This window comes from Elaeis guineensis, chromosome 5 (assembly GCF_000442705.2).
Source record: "Elaeis guineensis isolate ETL-2024a chromosome 5, EG11, whole genome shotgun sequence".
In the NCBI taxonomy this organism is placed as follows: Eukaryota; Viridiplantae; Streptophyta; class Magnoliopsida; order Arecales; family Arecaceae; genus Elaeis; species Elaeis guineensis.
The window spans coordinates 126,456,003-126,465,284 of NC_025997.2; the positions used below are offsets into that span (position 1 = coordinate 126,456,003).

A 9,282-nucleotide genomic window follows, 5' to 3' on the forward strand; every position below is an offset into this window, starting at 1 on the left:
CTCAAAACGTCAAATCCTAACAATTAAAAATATATAAAATATTTTTCAACACCAGATAAGATCCTCCGGCATGTAAACTGGGTCTTAAAATGATCAATAGCTAGAATAATAAAGATTTTTTATAAGAAAATGAAATTACCCTACCAAATAGTGTGAGGAATATATCTTACTAAACTACAAAACCCAAGTTCACCCAAAAAAAATACAAAACTCTGAATATATTATTTAACCTAACTTGCTAAAACAAACGATAAAATCCCACAATATGTTACACGGACCAGGTATCAAGCAAAAATGGACCCAATACAACACCAGCCCAATGACCGAGAAACCGATCTAACCCAAACCTCATAAACCCAATCATTTCTGGCTCGTAGGTTGGTTCAGCTCCAAGTCCGAGACCGACACGCATGAAGCCGTCTCCGCGTCATCTCTAACCCTTCCGCCCACCATGACCACCGTCCGGAGATAACAAGCCTTATCGTCCCTAAACTTGTAAGTAGACTTGGTGTCTCCGCTCCCCCACACGGCCACCCCCTCCTCCATCAGCGCCGACCCCTCCGACTCCTGCCGGTCCATCATCGTGCTGTACGCCACCTCCTTCCCCACCGCCACACTCGTCGTCTCCTGTAACTCATGGTACATCTTCGTCTTCTCGAACACCGACCCCCCGCCACCGTTCGAACTCATCGTCTCCATCATCAGCGGTGCCACCGTGTCCACTTGCACCCTTCCGATCACCTTGTGGTTCTTCTCCGTTCTCACGTTTGTTCTGGACTTCACCTCCATTGATGCTTGTTTTATAGATCCCTGGCGATGGACTTCCACCCGGCTCTTGAACTTTAGCCGTTGCTTAATGCTCGTGGTAATGTTCCCTTTTGATGAGCTCACCCAGCCAGAGAACCGGATGATCACCTGCCCGTCGATCGAGGACTTGCCGTCTCGCTCTCTCCAGTCGGCCTGTCGGCTTAGCTTCAGCGGTGGGACCTTGTACCGGACCAATGCACCCTCGACGCCGTCCGACCATGCATCGAGCCATAGGTGGAGGTTAGCCGACATGAGCCAGTATGGCTGGCTGTCTCTGACGGTCAGCCCGAAATGGTGCTCTGGTCCGTCGAGCAATTTCCCGACAAATGGTGTGAGGTCAAGGTCGTAGGACGGGTGGTCATAGGCGCCGATGGCGGCGACCGGCACCCAGAAGAAGGGGTTGATCGAGCCGGGGTATATGACAGGGAAGGGAACTACCGCGCCGGCAAAGCGCTTGTCGATCGTGACGACCACCTGGCGGAACCCGCCGTTCGCCTTGCTCGATGGGGACATCATGAGGCCGCCGCGAGGGCCGTTCGTGCGGAGCGGGTTGGCGTACCAGTACTCGTCGTCCCCGTGGTGGGAGACGTAGATCTCGAGCACCGCGCGGTAGGTATTGTTGGGGATTAGAACAGTGGTCAGTTGCACGTCAGATTCATTGTGGATCTTGAACCAGTAGCCGGGACCGCAGTCCCCGAGCTCATTCGAAATGGGAATGATTAAATCCGCGGGCTCTCTGTACAAACCTTTGATGGTTGGGTGAGCTGAGAGCCGCCCACTTCCTAACTGTTCGTTCGTGTGCGCATTTGTCGGTAGTTTTAGGCTCGGGTTTCGGCCGACGTCATCGGATAATGCACCACGGTAGAAGTGGAGGGAGACGTTGACGAAGTAGACGCCGGGGAGGGTGGCGTTGGAATTCTCGAGCATCATGGAGAAGGTGGTGGCGGAGCGGAGGAGGGCGGTGTAGCGGGTGACATCCTTGCGGACGTGCCAGAAGACGCCGGGGGCCATGGGGAGGGGGGTGCTGGTGCGGAGGATCTCGGCGCCGTCGACCCAGATGGCGGCGATGCGGTCCATCTGGACGTCGGAGGCGGAGGCGGAGAGCTCCATGATGACACGAGACCATGGGGCGGGGCAGTCGGGGGTGGGGAGTAGTCAACGGAGGCCGGTGGGAAGCCCAGGGTGTGGGCGAAGTCTTGCCGGAGGACGACAAGGGAGCACTTGGGGTTAACGGTGGGGACGAGGGGGGGAGAGTGGGATCCATGTACTCGAGGGTCATGTTCTGAGGGGCGGCTGGCGGTGGAGGAAAGGGGAAGCTTGTGGAGAGGGAAGGAGGTGAGGAGGTGGTGGAACAGCCCATGAACAATAGAAAGAAGAGCAGAGTGGGGATTAAGGAGTTGGCTCTGAGGTAATGGTGGTTGGAATTCATCGTTTTTGGTAAATTTTAAATTTGGAATGGAAACTAACGACTAATTTGAAGCTGTATCGTATGCCTACTCTGGCCTAGTGCCAAGGGAGGTGGGATTTTACTTATTGTGGGATTAATTCCACTTGGAAGGTGGAATGGGTGACAGAAATATTTATAGACTGGTGAATGGTAGATCATTGCCTTTGTCTCTTTGTGATGGTAAATTTCGACGAGGGAAGATGAAGAAGGCGCGAGTGCAGACGTTTAAAACGTTTCACTGTTTATTTTGGTACAGTTTTGATATTTTTATAATATAGGAAAATAGGATGAGGTTGTTTCGATTCTTCGAGGATCGTTCCTTTTCTGTTGGGAGACTTCAAACGGGACCGACGTGTTAGCGTATCCGGCTAGGAGGGCGGCGCCCGGAAGCTGCAGCGAGGAGGGGAGTGGGGTGGTGTTGTATCGTTCTTATTCTTTCCTTCGTAGCCGCACGTTTGCAGCTTTTGTTTTTTGTTTGGTGTATAACCAGAAGAGCAATTTCATAAAAAAATAACTTCTACTACATTCCAAGTAAGATTATAAATAAAGATTTTACTGCAGTATTCTTTTATAATATTTTATTATAAAAAATATTTTATATATTTTATATTATTATTTTTATATATTTTATTTTTTTAAAAAAATAATATTTTATTTTTTTTCTTTCTTCTTCCTCGTGGCCTCATTCTCCCCCTCCAAGTCGGACGCCCGTAGCTCCTCTGCCGTTGGCCTCTCTCCACCCCCGCTCCTTGCGCCAGTGGTCTCCTCCCTTCCGGTGGCTTCTACAAGCCCCCACCCCCGCCTCGCACATGCTTGCTGTTCCCACCCCCAGTGTCGATGGCTTTTGCAACCCCAACCCCCTGGCCCATATCTCGATGCTGGTGGCTTCTGCACCCCCATCGCCCCCAGCTCGCACTCCCACGGTTCTCCCACCATACAATCCTCGGGCATCAGTGGCTTCTGCAGCCTCCCGTTCCACCCCCCACCCCCTAGGGCCCCCTCTCGCTGCCTACGGCTTCTATGCACCCCCCCACCCCACGCGCTTGCGATTCCCCCATCCCCTGGCGTCAGTGGCTTGTGCGGCCCCTCGCCCCAAGTGCACCCAAGGCCAAGGTTCCCCCAACCTCCACGCCGACGGCTTCTACAACCCCTCACCCCACGCCGCCCAAGGTTCCCTTGGCCCACGACTTCGCCCCACCCACAGCTTCTTTGCTCATTACCCATGATGAAAATTTTTTGAAAAAAAAATAATTTAATTATTATATAAAAGTAATTTTATTTTTTGAAATATTTACGGTATCAGTCATGTACATGAATACTTTAACCAATTGAAATTCGAATGGTTCATGTTTAATCCAATAGCCAGAGATAGATAAACAATAAAAATATCAAAATATTCTTTAGAGCACCGTAGCAAAATCTTATAAATAAGAACTAATATTTTTGATTTTGTTCTCCTCAAAGATAGTTAATGAAACAAGATTTTTTCATTTAAGAAAAATAAGATATAAAACGGCGTTAGAAAGTATTTGGTATGATGTAATCTATCTAAGATCAAGAATAATGTGGATGGAATGATGCGATTATCATATTTAGTTACACCATAGTGATCATTATGACAGTAATTTTAAATTACCCTCACTCCTCAAATTACCCTCCAACTCAGTGATAGGATATCCATTCTCGATGTAGGAAATGCAAGATCATCACCAGACAGTGATCTAGGACTGAAATATAAAAATAAAAATACCCCTCTATTTAGTAAAATAATTAATAAATCAATATATCATTAATATATTATAACAATATTGTATACATAATATGATCTTATATTTGATATTATATATTATATTTATAGTATATATTATATGATAATGTATTATTAATTATATTATTGTTATATTATGATTCAATTATAATTTTAAATTAGGATAAAAATTTTTATTATATTTTATATTTATATAATAAAATATTTAATATATTACTTCAATTTACCTTATTTTTTTAATCAAAATAAATATTCATATTAATAAATAAAATATTATAATTATAAATTAAAAATATTATTTTTATAATAACAGCTAATATATTTTTATAGGATTAATAATTTATAAGACTGATAAATCTATTTTTATAGAATCTATTAATTACTAATATATTAATAAATATAGTAATATTTTAATTATATATGATTAATAAATATATTTTTATGAAATATATTATGCATATTTTTAATATTATATATCAGTAATCTTGAATTTTTATAGAATACCAAATAGGTTATTTATGGATATTTGAGGTTCTTTAATCACTAATTATGGTCTACCAAACATCATTATTTTGGATCACTGATGGTCAGATCATTATAGAATTTGAATCATGAGTAATTTCATTTGGATCACCAAACACCACCTTAAGTTATGTATGGTAGCCGGCAATCTATCCATATTGCTAGCAATTGAAAGCGGGCCCATTAGATTGCTGCATTTGGTATATTTTTTAGGTGACAATCAAGATTACATTGGCAATTTAGATTGCCTTCCATGAGGTAATTTAGATTGTCATTGAGAGAGATGGCTATCTAGATTATTACATTTTTAATAATTTTGCAATAGAATTTTGGGACAAAATTATCTTCATCAAAAAAATCAAACAAAACTCCTCTCTTCTTCTCGTGAGGTCGCTCCTCGGCTCTCTCTCCGCCCAACCCTTCGTCCACGTCACTGTCGTCGCTGACCTCCTTGCCGCCTGCCACTGCAACCCCGCCTGCTCCTCCTCCCACTTCCTCCTCAATTATCAAGGCTTCCTTTCTGTCTAGGCCCAACGCGTCGTCCACTTCCTCTGGCTTTAGCAACACCAGCCCCTCACCCTCGGCCTCTAGTCCCCTATTGCAGATGTCTTCACCGTCAACATCCATCCCACCACCTGCCTCGATCATGGCCTCCTCCTCGACCACGCCACTCGAACCATCATTGGTGAGACCACTGTCATTGGCAACAACATCTCCTTCCTCCACCACATCACCCTCGGTGAAATCAAGAAGGTCGTCAGTGACTGTCATCCCAAGATCGACAATGGCATCCTCATTGGTGCTGGTGCCACCATCTTCAGATGCATCCGCATCAATGAGTGCGCCAAGATTGGCACCAGATCCAATGTCCCCATGGATGTCCCATCCAAAACCACCACCATCGGCAACCCGGTCAGGCTGGTCGACAGCAAAGAGAAGCCCACCAGGCACAAGGATGTCCTAGGGGAGTCTATGGATTACACCTTCTTCATCTCTGAGTGATCCGACTATATCATCTAATCTGACATCAAAATATATCTTTTTTTTATCTTCTCATCTCATCATCAAAACCTTTATTTGTCACTCTTAACCATGACCAATTGAAAAGGTCATTCTCATATCACAAAACTTTGGACCCTGACTGATAGCCTCGCCTCCCGAATCACTTCTTTCCCTTGCCGGCTCTTCGAGTCAAAGGCCTTAGACTTATAAATTCATCGTCGACAAAAATATAATTATGAATTATAAGCGAAGTTCCATCTTTGAGTAAAAAATGGGAGATTCACGAAAAATATATTTGATAATATATAAAGTTAAACTAATTAATGTTTTTTGATGAATATATTATAATTAAAAAAAATTATGATCATCTGTCGGCAGCGGTGGCGACGAGGGGCAATGGTCTGCGACGGTGGTCGGGGTTGGCAGCTGCAGCAGGTGACAGGCGGCCAGGCACGTTGCTGCCCGGCAATCACGACTTTAGGATAATATTGAGTGTAAGTCATAGTATATGGATTTTTAATAGATTTGATTTAGAAATATTTTGAGAATTTGATTTTACATTACTGATAATTTGATTGTTATACTAAATATATCTATCAAGATTTTCAATAATTTTACTATAATATTATTTATATATATTAAATATAATAATCAATATTATTGATAATTTAATGATGGCAATCTATCCGAAGATAATTCAGATTATCTTTTAAGATTGCCCGATGATGCACCAAAGGTAATCTTAAGGTGTCATGGTGTTTATAGATATTTAATATTTTGATGGTTTCATAGAGCTATCAAAATGGACCGGTCCGATCTGACCCAACCCTAACCCATGTGGACTGTGATTATGTGGGTCGGGTCGGGCTCGGCCCACTTGTTAAAAGAGGCTGTAAAAATCTAGCCCAGCCCTAGCCCACATGGGCTGTGGGTTAGGGCCAGGCCAGCCTACTTTTTTTTTATTTTTTCTTTCTTTTTTTTCTAGGGCCAGTCTAGATCTAACAACAAGCCCCCGTGACCCCGTCCCACCACCCACCCCTCGAAGCCCTTTGGCACCACCGCCCCACCACCACCGGTGGCCCACACAAAATGTGCTCGACTGCACTCCAGCGCCGCTGCTAGCGCTCGCTCCTCCTTCTCTGTCAGTGTGTACTGGCTCCTGAAGTAGACGTACACCATCGACCACGGCGAGCATGCATCAAGCCAAGCCGCCGCCTCCTCCATCGGGATGGAGCTACGGCCACTGCACCTAGCCATAAGACAGGATGGGGAGATGGGCCCCACTGCCTAGATGCGGTGATAGGCCCGCTTTAGGTGGGTAAGGAAGGGGCCCTTGAGGACGTCGAAGGTGTTTATGGCTGTCCCCCAACTGCTTGTGGCGTTGGCGAGGAAGCCCTCCCACACGAACTCCCAATCTAGGTAGTCGATCCTGAACCGACACCAGAGACTGGGAAGGTGGTCAAAGGGGAAGATCGGCGAAGAGAGGAGGTTGGAAAGGATGGTGAGAGTGTTGGGGCCATCGCTATCCTTGTGGGGGGGCATGCGGAGCTAGACGTGGTCGGTGACGGAGACGACAAAGGCGCTGGAGGAGTAGAAGATAAGGCGAGAGACTTCGAGGTTGGCGGCAAGGTGGTTGGTCCAGCCGAGCATGAAGTCGTAGAGGAGGGTGGGTGGGGATGGGATCGGGCCCAACGGAGTACATCGAAGCTGAGGAGGGAGAGGGCATGGACGAGTGCAGCGGCGGCAGAGGCCTGGGGAGGGAGATCGCGTACGTGCTCGACACCAATGGGAAGGAGAAGGGCAAGGGGCCTGATGGAGGGGACGACGGATAGGAAGGATCGGTGGAGGGGAGGAGAAGGGTGAGGGACCTGACAGGAGGAGTCCGCCCACGGGCTGACCCGACCCTAACTCAGTTCGGCCTACGGACTGATCCGATCCTAATCCAGTTCAGCCCATGGACTACAGGGATTGGGTCAAAATGCTCACTTTCATAAATATATTAAAATTTTTCAATCTGATCCATTTCATTTTTAGAGTTGAATGGGCTGATGCATGGATCCTGATTTATTTTGGCAGTTTTAGGGTTTAGTATAAGTGTTTTTAAGGATTTTTTTTGTGAAAATACCAAGTTTACGGACGTTTCATATGGACCGCGAAGTATCCTTCGTCCTACGAGACGAGTGCAAAATGGCGACTTTCAACGGGAAAGTGGGCTCCAATTTCCAAATGAGTAACTGAGAACCCGCCGGATTAATATCAAACCCCTCCCCATTCTCGGCCCAAATCCTACCCCATTCCCTCTCCTCTGCCACGGACTCCGATGATGATCCTTCCTCTCTCCTACAACGGCTCGAGGGCTCCGACTACCGCGGTCTCCACCGGCGAGTCTCCTCCTTCCTCCACGCCTTCCACCGCGATACTTCAAATCCGACAGTTCCATAAAGAACATGTTGCGGCCAATCGCCTCGTCGTCCGATCGCCAGGGAGCGGACACCTGCAAAATGAAGTCCGCACAGATCGGAGGCGGCTCCGGCGGGGACCCTCCGACGGTCAAGTCAGAGAGGTGACTGGGCAACAGTGAAAACGAAGACAGAGAGCTCGATCGAAGAGAAAGAGAGGGAGAGAGGGAGCGAGCCTGTGGTTTTTCGGGAGTCGAGGAGTGGACTGAGCGTGATTGATCGATCCCCTTGCACTGTTGCCTTCCCCGGTTTATATAGTGGAGCACGGTATGGCGCCGTCATTAATGACGCGGACAAGTGAGGAACTGTCAACTCACTGTGGACTGTCAGAGTCGCCGTGAAAATGTCACATCACCGTGGGGGTTGTCAAATCACCAGGGTTGACAATGCCCCTGGCAGGACAATGTCCCAAGACGGCCGATTCGCATGTCGCTGTCAGAACTGACAAGATCTGGCGGCTGTACGGTGATGGGAGGAGCCGACCGACCCTAGGTCGGTGGCCCGTCGAGTGGCGTCGGGCCCCTCCGTTGGTCGGCGAGTTTTATATGAGTCGGCCATCGGAGCTCCGAGTTCAGTCGGTCGGGAGGGATACGCCCGACATATCCTCAGTCGGTGATGGGTCGTCAATTGGCCAGTGATGGCGTCTGCCAGTCGGTCCCTCCGACTGTTGGTCGGTCGGTCGGTCGGTCCCTCCGGCCATCGGTCGGTCGATCGGTCCCTCCGGCCATCGGTCGGTCGGTCGGTCCCTCCGACCATCGGTCGGTCGGTCCCTCCGGCCATCGGTCGGTCGGTCGGTCCCTCCGGCCATCGATCGAACGGTCGGCGGATATTCCCCAACAGTTGCCCCCCTCCACTCCTGAGTCGGACGGTGAGCTGGCCGGTGCTTTCGCTGGGGCAGCGACCCAGGGCGAACAGGAGTGGATTTGTCGCATGCAAGAGTCCGACCGTACCGTCAGTCTGATACGGTGTCAGGCGCCTCGTAAATGCCGAGCGATTCACTGACGTCAGACGTCTAGTCGGTGTCAGAGGTCACGTCGGCGTCGGGTGTCAGACGGTGCATCTCGTCAGCGTCAGACGTCGCGTCGGTGTCAGAAGATCGGACGCCACACGATACAGTGTCAGACGACCGAATATCCGGCACTGTCAGGCGTCCCATCGGGAATGCGAATCGGTGCGGACACATTAATGCGGGACCGTGGCTCCGCTCGCCGCGTGGCGAGGGTGGTTGGCCGGCGCCCCCCCGCATTTAATCCGGCGGTGCCGAATCCTCCGCCAAC

The 9,282-nt window shown here is 48.1% G+C and overlaps 2 pseudogenes; one reads left to right on the forward strand and one right to left on the reverse strand.

The window, feature by feature from the left end:
• Positions 1–204: 204 nt before the first annotated feature.
• Positions 205–2,342, reverse strand: LOC105046183 (peptide-N4-(N-acetyl-beta-glucosaminyl)asparagine amidase A-like; annotated as a pseudogene).
• A 721-nt stretch (positions 2,343–3,063) lies between these two features.
• Positions 3,064–5,564, forward strand: LOC105046182 (probable serine acetyltransferase 1; annotated as a pseudogene).
• The last annotated feature ends 3,718 nt before the right edge of the window (positions 5,565–9,282 follow it).